Source organism: Hyla sarda, chromosome 7 (assembly GCF_029499605.1).
Source record: "Hyla sarda isolate aHylSar1 chromosome 7, aHylSar1.hap1, whole genome shotgun sequence".
Lineage (NCBI taxonomy): Eukaryota > Metazoa > Chordata > Amphibia > Anura > Hylidae > Hyla > Hyla sarda.
In genome coordinates, this window is record NC_079195.1 from 26327465 (window position 1) to 26343174 (window position 15710).

The 15710-nt window shown below is 40.5% G+C and overlaps 1 protein-coding gene and 1 long non-coding RNA gene across 8 annotated transcripts in view; one reads left to right on the forward strand and one right to left on the reverse strand.

Annotated features, from left to right (window-relative positions):
- Window positions 1-15710, forward strand: part of LOC130283383 (uncharacterized) — a 121163-nt gene that overhangs the window by 86346 nt on the left and 19107 nt on the right. The gene's annotated exons all lie outside the window — the stretch shown is intronic.
- Window positions 1-15710, reverse strand: part of LOC130283381 (alpha-2-macroglobulin-like protein 1) — a 174365-nt gene that overhangs the window by 44076 nt on the left and 114579 nt on the right. The gene's annotated exons all lie outside the window — the stretch shown is intronic.

The following is a 15710-nucleotide window of genomic DNA, read 5'->3' on the forward strand; positions in this document are numbered from 1 at the left end:
CAATAAAATAATCCCCTGAACATGAGCTGCCTAACAGATCCCTGTATAACACTACTAGTAATGTATTTAAGTAGTTTTAAAGTGTTTTTAAAGGGGTACTCCAGTGGAAAAAAAATGTTTAATCAACTGGTGCCACAAAGTTAAACAGATTTGTAAATTACTTCTATATAAAAAATCTTAATCCTTCCAGTACTTCTCAGCTGCTGTATACCACAGAGGAAGTTATTTTCTTTTTGAATTTCTTTTCTGTCTCTCTGCTGACACCACCAGATTTGATATGGGGATTAGTTTCTGCTCTGGACAATTCCTAACATGAACAGGGGTGTCAGCAGAGAGCACTGTGGTCAGACAGAAAAGAAATTCTAAAAGAAAAGAACTTCCTGTGGAGCATACAGCAGTTGATAAGTACTGAAAGGATTAAGATTTTTAAATAGAAGTAATTTACAAATCTGTTTAACTTTCTGGCACAAGCTGATAATTTTTTTTTTTTTGTATTTCTACCGGAGTACCCCTTTAACCTGTTAAGGACCAAGGACGTACCGGTACGTCCTGAGTCCTTTCCCTTTCTATAACGTCATAGCGGATCGGGCATTGATCGCTGTGCCACGCGCTATTAACCCTTTAGACGTGGCGTTCAATGTTGAACGCTGTGTCTAAAGTGAAAGTAAAACAATGCCAGTTAGCTCAGGGGGCTGTTCGGGATGGCCGCGGTGAAATCGAGGCATCCCAAACAGCTGTGACTCTGCAGGAGGGTCCCTTACCTTGCCTCCTGGTGTCCGATCGCCGAATGACTGCTCAGTGCCTGAGATCCAGGCATGAGCAGTCAAGCAGCAGAATCATTGATCAATGGTTTCCTATGAGAAACCATTGATCAGTGTAAAAGATCAGTGTGTGCAGTGCTATTGCCCCCTATGGGAGCTATAACACTGCAAAAAGAAAGTGGAAAAAAAAGGTTAATAAAGATCATTTAACTCCTTCCCTAATAAAAGTTTGAATAACTTTTTTTTTTCCCCATAAAAAAAAGGGTAAATAAAAACAAATGTGGTATCGCCGCATGCGGAAATGTCCGAATTATAAAAATATATAATTAATTAAACCACACGGTCAATGGCGTTCGCGCAAAAAAATTCCAAAATCCAACATAGTGTATTTTTGGTCACTTTTTAAATCATGAAAAATGAATAAAAAGCTATCAAAAAGTCCGATCAATACAAAAATGGTACCGCTAAAAACTTCAGATCACGGCACAAAAATTTAGCCCTCATACCACCCCATATGCGGAAAAATAAAAAAGTTATAGGGGTCAGAATATGACAATTTTAAACGTTTAAATTTTCCTGCATGTAGTTATGATTTTTTTCCAGAAGTACAACAAAATCCAGCCTATATAAGTAGGGTATCATTTTTATCGTATGGACCTACAGAATAAATATAAGGTACAATTTTACCAAAAAATGTACTGCGTAGAAACGGAAGCCCCCAAAAGTTACAAAATGGTGTTTTTTCTTCAATTTTGTCGCACAATGATTTTTTCCCCGTTTCGCAGTAGAACTTTGGGTAAAATGACTGATGTCATTACAAAGTAGAATTGGTGGCGCAAAAAATAAGCCATCATTTGGATTTTTAAGGCCCAAAATTTAAAGAGTTATTATTTTTTTATAGGTAAGGAGGAAAAACTGAAAGTGCTAAAACGGAAAAACCCCGGGTCCTTAAGGGGTTAAGGCTCAGTTATGGCAACATGTGTTAACCCATGGTAATAAACAGCTTCTACGGATTTTTTTAGGTTTATTCACACTAAAATAAAGCAGCATCAAGTATCCCTGTTTTTGGGTAGATTCCTGCAGGTGTTAAAATGCACGCAGAGGTATTGGAAGACACAGTGGCTTTTTGCAATCTAAAAATAAGCCCTTTTTGGAAGTAGCAATAGGATTGGGGATGCTAGCATAAAACAGAGAAGAATCTAAGATAAGTTTGACATTTTTTGAATGAAGTTGTTTTTAAATTGTGATAATAAAAATAAATCCTAAAATTCACTCTTTAGGGTAATGTTTATGTGATAGCCTGGGGGAGTTGGGTGTAGGGAGTGTAGCTGTGTGGTTACTAAAGGGTTAGCCCTTGTTAACCCTTTCTATTCGTGACACCAGGGTGAGGGCTCCTCTGTAATGCTTATCCTACCGCCACCTTTCCCAAGAGCGATAGGGAGGTAGTGAATAATTGAATGTCCACAACCGAAGAGTTTTACAGAAACTTGTCGGAACTTTACTGAAGATTTTATGCAATCTTTACAACCGGAACAGTCTCTATATATATGCAAAGTCTCTAAGGAGATTGACAAAGGTTGGGACCTTAAGCAATTGAGTCTTAAGATTAGTATGCGCTGTTCCACTGGATTTAGGGGAATTTGTTGCGGTCCAGTAGTCATGCTAGCTTTAGCGGGGATCAGTTTAGAACTCACGGTTTAGTTTTGTGCTGAGGCCGGCAGGTTTTCAGGCCTAGCTTGTCTTTGAAAGTTTCGCAGATCCATCCTGCTAGTTTGGCATCCACGAGAGCAGCAACCCAAGAGAGCGATAATTGGCTACAGCTCCCTTATATGGGCAGGGGCTGGACTAGTGCTAACTGGTCCAATACTGCTGTCAATCACCTTCACATAGGATTAAGGATAACATGTGACCCAAGAACCTCCAAAGGTCCTCTAACATACCATAGAGGATTTAACATGGTCACATGACCGAAGGTCCTGCGACGCTAACCAGGTAAACATACTATACATTATATTAAATATACATTATTATTAAATATGTACATGTAAACATTATGAAATTACAGTAGAAGAGACTCGACTAGGGGCTGTCCCACCTGGGGGGACCCTACCTGAGCGTAGTTACTCTGACTTTGGGGACCACCATACAAGGTGCGGTATGTAATACGGTACCGGTACACCACATTTACTTGAAAATAAAGAAATTTACTTGAAAATTTTTACATTTTCAATTTTTAAAAGAAGGTTTTTAAATGTAGAAAAAAAAACATAAAATTGTACCTTTTAGGGGAGTGGCTGTATTCTTGAAATTAAAGGGGTATTCCAGGATTTTTTTTTATTTGACTATGCTACAGGGGCTATAAGTTAGTGTAGTTCAAAATATAGTGTCTGTACCTGTGTGTGACAAAGGTCTTACAATTTCTTTGTGATTATTGCCCCAATATTAATTTTTAACAGCATACAAAATTACTCATGTCTCGGGATTTCCCAGGTTGCAGTGCGTCGAGACGTGAAATTAATAGTCAGGGGATCAGAGGGAGCCTGTCCTGCTTCAATTTTGCAACAGCTGTAGACCCCCTAGTTAGAAAACACTGTGTTTCAATGGTTGTGTGGGAGGAAGGAAAATGACCTCAAACTTTCAAGCATGGAACTGTGGGATGTGTAGTTTAGAAAACGAAATCCAACAGGAAATACCCAGATCTGGAAGGTAAGTATTAAAGTGGTACTTCGGCGCTTAGACATCTTATCTCCTATCCACAGGATAGGGGATAAGATGCCTGATCGCGGGGGTCCAGCCGTTGGGGACCCCCGTGATCTTGTACGCAGCACCCCAGTTAAAATCAACCTCCAGAGCATGTTCGCTCCGGGTCTGATAACCGGCGACCACAGGGCCGGCAGCGTGTAACATCACGCCTCTGGCCCTCAATGCAAGCCTATGGGAGGGGGTGTGACAGCTGCCACGCCCCCACCCATAGGCTTGCATTGACGGGCGGAGCGTGACATAACACGGGGGCGGGGGCGTGACGTCACACACCGCCGGCCCTGTGGGGATAAGATGTCTAAGTGCCGGAGTACCCCTTTAAAATCACCTTGTGGATAACCCCTTTATTGACTCTCTACACAGTAATGAAGTGGATTTTGAAAAAATATTAAACAATCAACAGCTTTTTAGTATGCCAAAGTACAACCGATTTACATTTTTTTTTTTTTTTTTTTGGTTTTTTTCTTTACGGATTCCAAAACAGCTTTTTAGTCTGCCCAGCGAAGAAGACGGTATTGATTTTTTCCAAGGGTTCCAAAACTTTACCTTTTTGGGAGTAGCTGTAATGAGCGCACCTGACCAGTCTGTGTATTTTCTCCCTGGTCAGGTAAGAGTCACAGTCTTTCACCAATGAGCAGCTGGTGGGTTATATTTCCAGGACTCCAGCCTTTGTGGCTTGGCTGCTGATTTTATTGCACCTTGCACTCTTGTCTGTGTTTGTGCATATGTACCGTACTTTGCATAGCCATAGCTTATTAGTTTAGTCTTTTATGGCTTTTACCAGTGTTTTGTCTGTACAGTGGTCAGTGTTTTCATCTCTAGCTTTGTGTCTGTTTTGTGAACCTGTGTCTTTATTAGTGTTCACACCTGTTTCTGTGAATCCTGAATCTTTATCCGTGTTTAACCGCTTCCCGCAATTTCAGGTACATGTATGTGGTGATTAAGGATGACTTCCCGCATCACCACATACATGTACCTGATGGATTTAAAAAGTCACAGCACCTCCAGGTGTTGTGACAGTTTATTGAGCTTAGCTATGCTGCACAGTCAAGCCTCCCTGAAGCCGGCCAGGGACCAATCGCAGCAGTCCCTGACCGATGATCGCTGCTATTTGTCCGACAGTACAGACTGACCAATAGCAGGGATCTGGCGGGAGTCTCCTCCTTCCCCCTCTCCTCAGTCGCTGTGCTCCGATCCTGAGTTAACCCTGTAGATGCTGTGTTCACTGTGACCGCAGCGTCTATTAGGGTAACAGAAGGAGGGAGCTCCCTGTCCCTGTCAACTGGGACAGACATAGGCATAATTTAATGGAGTACAAATGTGTACTCCATTGAATTATGTGTATATTAGTTAAAAAAAAGAAATATGAAAAAGGTAAGAAAATGTAAAACATTTTAAAAAAAAATTAAAAATAAATAATGTGAAAAAAATTAAATAAATATTTATAATACACCCCAAAACACACCCAAAAATAGTCCCCCAAAAATGTCAACATGTCCCTCAAAAAAAGAGTCCTCACACAATTGTGTCATATAAAAAAAAATAAAAAAAGTTATGGCTCACAGAATACGGTGACTTACAAACATGATTTTTTTTTTACAAAAATAGTTCTTATGCTATCAAATGGACTAAAATGTAAAAAAAAAGTAAATAAATTTGGTATCGCCATAATTGTATGAACCTGCAAAGTAAAGTTAACATGTCCTTTATACTGCATGACAAAGGACCTAAAAAATGTATTAGAAAAAACATCCACAGAATAGATTTTTTAAATGTATACCACCCCATAAAAAAAATTAATAAAAATGATGTACCCCAGAATGGTACCAATAAAAGCGTCAACTTGTCTCCCAAAAATATTTGCACCCCAAGGCCCCACAATTTTACATAATGCCAAAAAACTATCCTAAGCTAAAAGGAGGCCCCAAAATTCACACAGCACGCCTTCATGTATGAGTCCTGTGTGAGAGACACACAAAGTCCACATATGGGATATTTCTAAATAGTCAGAATTCGGGAAATAAATCTGGAGTTGCATTTCTTTGTCAACAATTACTGTGTTACATACAAAATGGATTTTATCACAGGGCAAGAGGCTCACATTATGCAAATCACTTTATTTTTACTACTCCAGCAGCAACCAATCATATAACAGAAAAAAGTATGAATATGCAAATGAAGGCTAGACAGGCATCCAATCATTATGTAGCATAGACCATAAAACTGTTGCTCCTAACTGCATCTTTCTCTTTCTTGCTGCTTGCTATTGTGATTTTAATACCTCAAATTTTATCATTATTCTTATTGTTTTCATTATTATTTCTTCCCTGTTATCATTTTCTTCCTATATTATAAATATTTTCCCCATTTGTGGGCTATTTTTGGCTGTTTTACACGGTGTCTGCTTTGCATCTGCAAAACAATTTAATTTTAAAATTTGGCCTCCACTTTGCTTTCATTTCTGTGAAATGCCTAAAGCATTAATAAACTTCTTTATTGTCAGTCTGTCTACTTTAAGGGGTGCAGTTTTTAAAATGGGGTGATTTATGGGGGGTATCTAACATACAGGCCCCTCAATTCCACTTCAGAAAGGAACTGGTCCCTGAAAAATCAGATTTAGAAATTTTTATCTGGAAAATTGGTGCTAAACTTATAAACCCTCTAACATTCCAAAAAAGTTAAAGATTGTTTATCAAATGATAGGATCAAAAAGTAAACATATTATAAATGTGAATTATTGATTAATTTGGTGCGGCAGGACTATTGTACGAGCAAAAAATGAAATGAAAAAATGCAAAATTTATCAATCAAAACGTACCACTAGTGTAAAGTACGAAATGTCGCGAAAAAAACAATCTTAGAATCGCTTTCATAAGTAAAAGCTTTCCAAAGTTATTACCAAATAAGTGGACACGTGTCATATTTTGAAAATTTGCCTTGGTCCTTAACCCTTTGCATTTTCCTTTTTTCCTCATCACCTTCTAAAAATCATAATGCTTTCAATTTTGCACATAAAATTCCATATGATGGCTTATTTTTTGCACCACCAATTCTACTTTGCAGTGATTTTACCAAAGAATCCACGGCTAAATGGAAAAAAAATTCATTGTGCAACAAAATTGAAGAAGAAATTTCATTTTGTAACTTTTGGGGGCTTCTGTTTCTACGGAGTGTATTTTTTGGTAAACATAACACCTTATCTTTATTCTGTAGATCCATACGATTAAAATACTACCCTACTTATATAGGTTTGATTTTGTCGTACTTCTGAAAAAAATCATAACTACCTGCAGGAAAATGTATACGTTTTAAATTGTCATCTTCTGACTCCTATAACTTTTTTATTTTTCCACGTACAGGCCGGCTAACTTTTTGCACCGTGTTATGAAGTTTTTATCGGTACCATTTTTGCATTGATCGGACTTTTTGATCGCTTTCTATTCATTTTTTTATGATATAAAAAGTGACCAAAAATGCGCTATTTTGAACTTTGGAATTTTTTGGCACATACGCCAATGACCTTGCGGTTTAATTAAAGATATATTTTTATAGTTTGGACATTTACGCACGCGGCGATACCACATGTTTATTTTTATTTACACAGTTTTTTTTTTATGGGAAAAGGGGGGTGATTCAAACTTTTATTAGGGAAGGGCTTAAATGACCTGTAGCTCACACTTGGAGCAATCAAACACCGATTGGACGTGATGGAGCAAGGTAAGGGTGTCTCCGGTCGCGTCCTAGCTTATCAGGACATCGCGCTTACTTTCATTTTCAGCGCGGCGATCAACTTTGATCCCTGCGTCTGAAGGGTTAATAGCGCGCGGCACAACAGTCGGTGCCATGCACTATTAGCCCAGGGTCCCAGCTATGACTAGCAGCCGGGACCAACCCGGTGTGATGTGGGGTCACGGCGGGTCACCCCGTTTTAAACACCGGGATTGGGCACAGGGCATACAGGTGCGCCCTGCGTCCTTAAGAGGTTAAAGGGGTACTCCTGTGGAAAACTTTTTTCTTTTTAAATCAACTGGTGCCAGAAAGTTAAACAGATTTGTAAATTACTCAATAAAAAATCTTAATCCTTCCAGTACTTATTAGCTGCTGAATACTACAGAGGAAATTATTGTCTTTTTGGAACACAGAGCTCTCTGCTGACATCATGAGCACAGTGCTCTATGCTGACATCTCTGTCCATTTTAAGAACTGTCCAGAGTAGGAGAAAATCCCCATAGCAAACATATGCTGCTCTGGACATTTCCTAAAATGGACAGAGATGTCAGCAGAGAGCACTGTCGACATAGTTACATAGTTACATAGTTAGTATGGTTGAAAAAAGACATACGTCCATCAAGTCCAACCAGGCAATTGAAGGGAAGGGTGTAAGGGGTGATAGGTCCAAGCCAGAGGAGAATCAATTTTGATTCTTTATAGACTTCATCTCCATTCTATATAAGACTTTAATTTTGACTTGTGTCCTTCTTCTGAACTTTGACTAAAGAGACACTCAGTGATTTATATATTCAAGATCCTGGAGAGAATGCTGAGCAAGAGACTTCTTATCTTTTCCTTCACATCTGTAGCAGAAGACAATTTAGGGGAACCTTCAACCAACAAACGTATTTTGTTTTTACTAAGTCTAATGATTATGTAAAGATTTATTGCTTCCTTCTTCCTTTCATTGTTAAAATCTACTACGCAAGTCCAATTGAATATCATGTATATAAGCAATACACTGAGAAAGAGAAGTCAGTCCAGCTTCTGCTTTCATTTCAGTTACAACCTGTGTGTGTTGTATCTTTATTGGGAAGCACTATTGGGTATCCACCGGCAGAAGACGACTCAACCATTGGGGTTGAACCTAACATTATTTGGCGCTCGACTCACAGGGACCCACTGCCGAATCACAAGGAGCATCTTAGATATAGTGCGGGACCACTATGGCTCGGGCCTCCGGAGACCACAGACTACACAAAACCTGGCCAGGTAAGAAAAATATTTATTTTTCTTATATCTGTGCCCTCCTGAGATCTGTGGCTGTGGGTCCTGCACTTAGACTGGGTTTTAGAATAGCTAAACTCCTGTGATAGTGGGTCTATTTGAATAGACAATGAACCCATATACCTTCTGTCGGTTGGATAAGTACAGTGTTTCTCCGCAGGGAGACATGGAATGAATGTATGAGCCAAGAGAGGATGGTATGTGATTTTATGAGGGTATTGCCGAACTGATCTGTGAAAGCGCCTAACGGGGTCACAGATTATGCTTAAATCCCGTATTATCACATAAACCATTATCTGGTTGCTAGCATGAGCCTGGAATACATCATAAGTCCAGGACAGGTGTTGTGTGATAGGCCCGTGTATTCTGGGGGAATAAGGTGCGGAAAAAAACAAAAAAAACACACCTAGACGGACACTGACCCTATAAGAGTGATGTGGATGACGGTGAAAAGGCCAGGTGAGCCTTTTAGCATATTAGTCGCCTAGGAGGACGGCAACGAGGGAAAGACACCTTACGAGGGTTTCCCCAATAAGCTACCTAGGAACGGACGGCTAGTATGAGTTAGCTAATATCTAATACAGAATTGTCATGCATCACAGGTAAAGGCCAGGAGAGCCTTTTAATCAGGTAAAAAGGCCAAAAGAGCCCTTTTAACCTACTAGCCGCCTAAGGAGAAGGCAACGAGGGGGACATACTTTCCGAAGTTCCCCCCAATAAGCTACTTAGGACCGGTCGGCTAGAGATGGGTCAGCAAAAGTCCAAGAATGCAGACGGAGAACCCCAGATACACGCTCTTAAAACAATCCTTGAAGAATTACAAGGCAAGGACAGGTTGTCAACCTAGCCCCTGTACACCTACTGAGGGACGAGGTTAGAAAGATGATAGGAGATAACCAGTATCAGACAGTACCTTTAAATAGGCACCTGTATAAACCATGGAGTCCTGCGGAATGTATGGCTCTTGTGCAAAATGCCCCTGACCCACTTACTAAGCCTTTGGGTTTTTGTAGGTACCTGACTCAGGTCATGGAATCTCATAATGCCACATGGCAGGATGGGGAAAACCTTTGCAGGTTAAAAATGCCACCCACCATGTTCTCTCAATTTATAACTGTCACTCATGCAGCTAGACCCAATGAACCCAGGGGAGAGGCCTCCAGACAGACGTTTACTAACTCTCTTAAAACCTTTTGCACGCAAAGACAGAGAGAGAGGGGGACGGTAACAGTGGGCACTCAAACCCCGACCCAGACTGTATCTGACTATTACCTTGGTCTAGAGCAACATTACATAGACGAAGGATTAGACATGGACAGTGACGTAATACAGAGACTGTTTGTAGGTGCTTTTGTGGACGGTTTAAGACCCCAGAGAAGGGAACAACTGAAAGCCCAGGGGGTAGGATCTGACCTACGGGGAGCCCCTAAAAAGACTACAATAGCATATGTCTCTGAAAAATCCCAAGGTGGGGGTCAGAATAACAAAGGAGACAGACCGCGGAAACCCCCAATTTGTTATTATTGTGGCAAGTCAGGACACATAAAAAAAACCTGCAGAAAACGTATTGCTGACGAGGGGAGTGACAAGCAGGACTAAAGGGATGTACGGAGTTAAGAATGAAATCAGAATGTGACAGTGATGGAATACTGAGTAATCAGCGTTTGGAAAGATAGCAGGTTATGGGAATGTTAACAAGTTGAGTTGACTAAAGCTAAGTGAAGGAAATAGAAGCTTTCTGTGAAATCTATGTGTATGTTTGTTATTTCCATACAAATTGTTTTGTCAAGTTGTGTTGTCCACTGTGTATGCAGGACATGGTGTGTTTAATATGCTACATTTTTACGTGAGTCTTGTGATGGTAGAGAACGTGAATTGAAACTCTTTTTTTCTCTTATGTGAGGTATGATACCTTTATGGTCTAAATATGGCGTCTAGGGACTAGCCAGCGCCAAAAATTCCAAGAGGAGGAGCTTGTACATCACATACTGTAGACAAAGAAATAAGTGTTTACCTTATGGGATAGTTTGTGAATACTTTTTAGTACATGTGGAAGTTGCCGGATTAGTGGAAATTCTGGAGTATGCAATGTTTTAGTTGAATGAAGCAGAAAATAATCTCTCAGTGAGACTGTTTTAGATGGCTACTGATAAGCTTTTTGCGTCCGAGTATATATATATATATATATATATATATATATATATATATATATATATATATTTGTGTCACTATTAGGTTTGTTTGGTTGTGATTTCTGATCTCCAAAGATAATATTCAATGTTTGTGTTTGAACACTAGGTCTTTGTGACTTTTTTGTTTACTAATCCTGATCCTGTGTCTTGATATCTGTTTAATATTTTATTGTTCCCTATCTAATTGTATGTCACAGATCATTCTTGGATTAGTCATTTAACCCTTGCCTCTTCTTGCTTATGCTGTTCTGTTTAACACCCTTGTATTGTAGTTCAGGAATAGGCTGGTGGCTAGTTGTCATGCAATCTGTGATTTATTGCTATGTGAATCCCTTTTTGTGTTTGTATTTTTTGAGTCTTTATGGTCCGTCCGTGTAAAAGCTGACACAGCATTCTAACCTGTGTGTGAACAGCTCGACGCTGCAGAGGGGAGCAGCCCCCCCTTCCTGTCTTTATCTCTCAAGACTTTCTGTGTGAGAGCGGCATTCCTAGTTTGTTTTCATTTGTTTTTCTTGTGATTATTTAAATGTAGTTTATCTCTTATGATAAAAATATTAAGTCACCTTTTATTTTGCGTAATTTTGCCATAGTGCTGAAACCTTGTTGTCTTATTGGGTTAAAATTCTGTTCTTGTGAAAGATTGAGATAATTTCAGAATTACATTTTGGTTTGTGAGAGGGAGTCAACCTGTTGATTCCATTCACTGACTTATAGCAGCTTGGTAGTCTGGTCTTCTTTCCAATCCATTACACTCCTCTCTACACTAGATAACTGTGCCCTTGAATCCAGCTTCATTGCTCTCTGGTGGAGAATGACTGGATTCAGAGGGGGGAAGAGATGATGGGAGAGGGGCATCATTTATTACAAACTCTGTGTATAATAATGATGATGATGATGATGATGATGATGATGAATGCCTGTATAGAGTTAATATTACAGGAGACAGCAGGGTTCTCACATGATGGGGTATGTATTCTGCATGACACCAAGTAGTCAAAAGAACAAACTCTCTACCTGCTTGCCCAGGGCAATAAGGTAATGATTTGGCTGCACTAACTGGAAACTTAAAGACTTGGCTGGGGTAAAACCGCTAACAGACTTATCTGGAAGACTTTTCTCACCTCTTCAGGCAGACCAATAAAAGAGGCAGAGAGTTGGAGCACTCATGGAGGGGTCTGCTAATGTCAGAGGAGGTGGGAATTGTCAGAATAGGGCCCATATGAAGACTGGTACCTTAGAAGCCAAAAATAATGAGTTGGCTGACACCACTACAGAGGCAGTCGCCGCACTGCCAGTGATATCTGTCAGAGACGTGAAGGTGAGCGTGGGAAAAAAAACCCTCACACCAGGCAGATGTTGCTGATATTCCAAAAGAATCTTGGAGGATGTTAAGGGACAGAGGAGAAAAGACGGCATATGGGGGACTTCTGCAAAAGTCTGCCTGCCTAGAACTCTGCTTCCCAATGATAGTCCAAGTAATACATGGTAAAACACATTTTGTCCAAAGGGGCCATGCTGCAAGTCATAGACAAATCCTGGATAGCCCCTGGTATCTCCACTACCGTAGTAGCTTTTCTTCAAGCCTGTATGACCTGTGCTTTATACAATCCAGGGAGGACTATACCAGCCCCCTGAAAGTATACCCAAAGCCACTCAGTCTGCTCTAGAGAGTCCAGGTAGATTACATAAGCTTGACCCCTTGTTCAGGCTATGTGTTTGTCTTGGTGTGTGTTGATCTCTTTAGGCTGACCTGAGGCCTACCCCATGGGGAGCATGTATTATAGTTATAACATTTAGTATGAGAATCTGTCCTCATATGTGCAGTTCTTGTGAAAGTATCTGAAACTAACATGTGGGCAAGTGTTGTCTTTCCTTCCCAGATCCGGACAGCATTGAAGAAACCCACACGCTACAGCCTGGAGACTACGTGTATGTAAAGAAACATACCAAGAAGTCCCTCGAGCCCTGATTTGAAGGACTATATCAAGTCCTCTTGACTACAGCCAGCTGGATTCATGCATCACACTGCAAAAGACGGTATCTGACCATGACAACATGACAACTGTCTAATATGTTACATCACAACCTTACATGATGAGCTAGAAAAGCATCTAGATAACAAATTCTTGAAACACCACTTAATGTTGGCAAAAAATCTCACAGTGAAAGATTGCTGGATATGCACACATGCTCTTACATCTGCCCAGAGTATGCCTTATTTGGCTATCCCTGTGCCACCACATGAGATGTTCCAGGGGAATTGCTTCGACACATTAGCAAGCAACAAGCCACGGTACACAAAACATTGGTACACTTCAGTGGGGATTCCAATAGTGGGATGGATTGGGCAACCCTGGTGGCAGGGAAACCTGAGCAGTTTTGGACAAGGACCACAGCAGATACTGACCTTTAAGGGGGGCTCCTGGGTAGCACGTGAAGTCACACAAATACTAGACCTAGGACGAATACCCACACAGGGGATAAAGGTCAGTTTTAGCAGAACATCTGTAAGTACTGATACATTTAAGCCTAGTCAAATAGAGAGGTGCTTACATGACAAAAACTGGCTGAATAATATACTTTTTCCTCAAGGTACCAAAGAAGAGTCATAACATGACAGGACACCAAAAATGTAATGAATCCTCATATTACCAGCCCTATGACCCGACATGTAATAACCCAGATATTGGTTACTGTGGTACATTGGGACAGAAACCTGGATGGTGCTACATGACTAACGCCTCAAGACTAGTTAACAAACTGATAAATCAACATTCCTTGTATTGGGAACTCCCAAGAGGCACATATTGGGTATGCGGAAGGGGGGGGGCCTACAAGTGGTTACCAGTAGGGGTTAATGGTACATGCACCCTAGCAAGACTCACTCCCTCGACTTTTGTGATACCCAACAAAGACGTTGACATGAGAGCAGTCCCAAGACACATGCTATACCAGAGAGCAGCTGACAACAAGGAAAGAGAAAATGGAAGACCACACGTAGTTCAGATGGGAACAGCCAATAAACTCTTCAGCACTCTCTTTGTATACCCCATGATGATGCAAATGTGGGACAAATTAGTTGAGGCCACTGACTACCTTGACGACCAAATATATAACATTCTGGAAATCTCTAACACCTCTGTGTCTGTACAACTAACCAGCACACAATAGTTCTTGATTACCTTACAGCTGCTCAAGGGGGAATGTGCCAGATTATAGGCCCCACTTGCTGTCACTACAGACACCACAAGTACCATCCAGATGCACTACCAACTTGAGAACGTACAAAAACTAAGGGAACAGTACGCTAAAGACAATGACCAAAATAAAGATAAATGGTGGGGGGATACTTTCTCCATAATGAACCCAGCCACCTGGTTGAAAGGTATTGGGGGATGGGTAGGAGGTGCCATACATTTTATATTACAAGTCGCAGTTGTTATTCTTTTATCTTATTTAGTTATTAAGCTTTTGATGATATGCATAAGTCGCTGCAAATATAGAATCGGTAAATACTGAGTATTGTTTACTTCAAATGAATGGGTTAACATAAACATTTTATGTTGTTTTCCCAGGATGTAGAAGGAATAATGACCAGCATTTGTTTTCAGGTTCTCATGTCTCTTCTCTTTTTCGTTTGTTTTTAGATTGACATCACACCTGAAACACTCTTCCTAGGTGAGGATGCCGGTCCATTACTCAGGGGACGGAGCCAATTTAAGAAGACTTGGTTCCCTCAGACAACTCGCGGTCTGGGATAGTACCTGAGGAAAGACCCGCTATACACCTGACCTGGAGGATCCAGTTCTTTCAGATGATGATGTCAAAGGGGGAAATGATAGGTCCAAGCCAGAGGAGAATCAATTTTGATTCTTTATAGACTTCATCTCCATTCTATATAAGACTTTAATTTTGACTTGTGTCCTTCTTCTGAACTTTGACTAAAGAGACACTCAGTGATTTATATATTCAAGATCCTGGAGAGAATGCTGAGCAAGAGACTTCTTATCTTTTCCTTCACATCTGTAGCAGAAGACAATTTAGGGGAACCTTCAACCAACAAACGTATTTTGTTTTTACTAAGTCTAATGATTATGTAAAGATTTATTGCTTCCTTCTTCCTTTCATTGTTAAAATCTACTACGCAAGTCCAATTGAATATCATGTATATAAGCAATACACTGAGAAAGAGAAGTCAGTCCAGCTTCTGCTTTCATTTCAGTTACAACCTGTGTGTGTTGTATCTTTATTGGGAAGCACTATTGGGTATCCACCGGCAGAAGACGACTCAACCATTGGGGTTGAACCTAACAGGGGATAAGGGAAAGGGATGTAGTTTTATAATTCTGCATAAGCATTAATGTTATTTTGTTCCAGGAATGTATCTAACCCTGTTTTAAAGCTGTTAATTGTTCCTGCTGTGACCAGTTCCTGAGGTAGACCGTTCAATAAATTCACAGTCCTCACGGTAAAGAAGGCGTGTCGCCCCTTTAGACTAAACCTTTTCTTCTCCAGACGGAGGGTGTGCCCCCTCGTCCTTTGGGGGGGTTTAACCTGGAACAGTTTTTCTCCATATTTTTTGTATGGGCCATTTATATACTTATATACGTTTATCATATCCCCCCTTAAACGTCTCTTCTCAAGACTAAACAATTGTAACTCCTTTAATCGCTCCTCATAGCTAAGATGTTCCATGCCCCATATTAGTTTAGTCGCGCGTCTCTGCACTCTTTCCAACTCCGCAGTGTCCCTTTTATGAACAGGCGACCAAAACTGAACAGCATATTCCAGGTGAGGCCGTACCAATGCTTTATAAAGGGGGAGTATTATGTCCCTGTCCCTTGAGTCCATGCCTCTTTTGATACATGACAATATCCTGCCGGCTTTGGAAGCAGCAGCCTGACATTGCATGCTATTCTGTAGTCTGTGATCTACAAGTACACCCAGATCCTTCTCTACCAGTGACTCTGCCAGTTTAATCCCCCCTAAGACATACGAC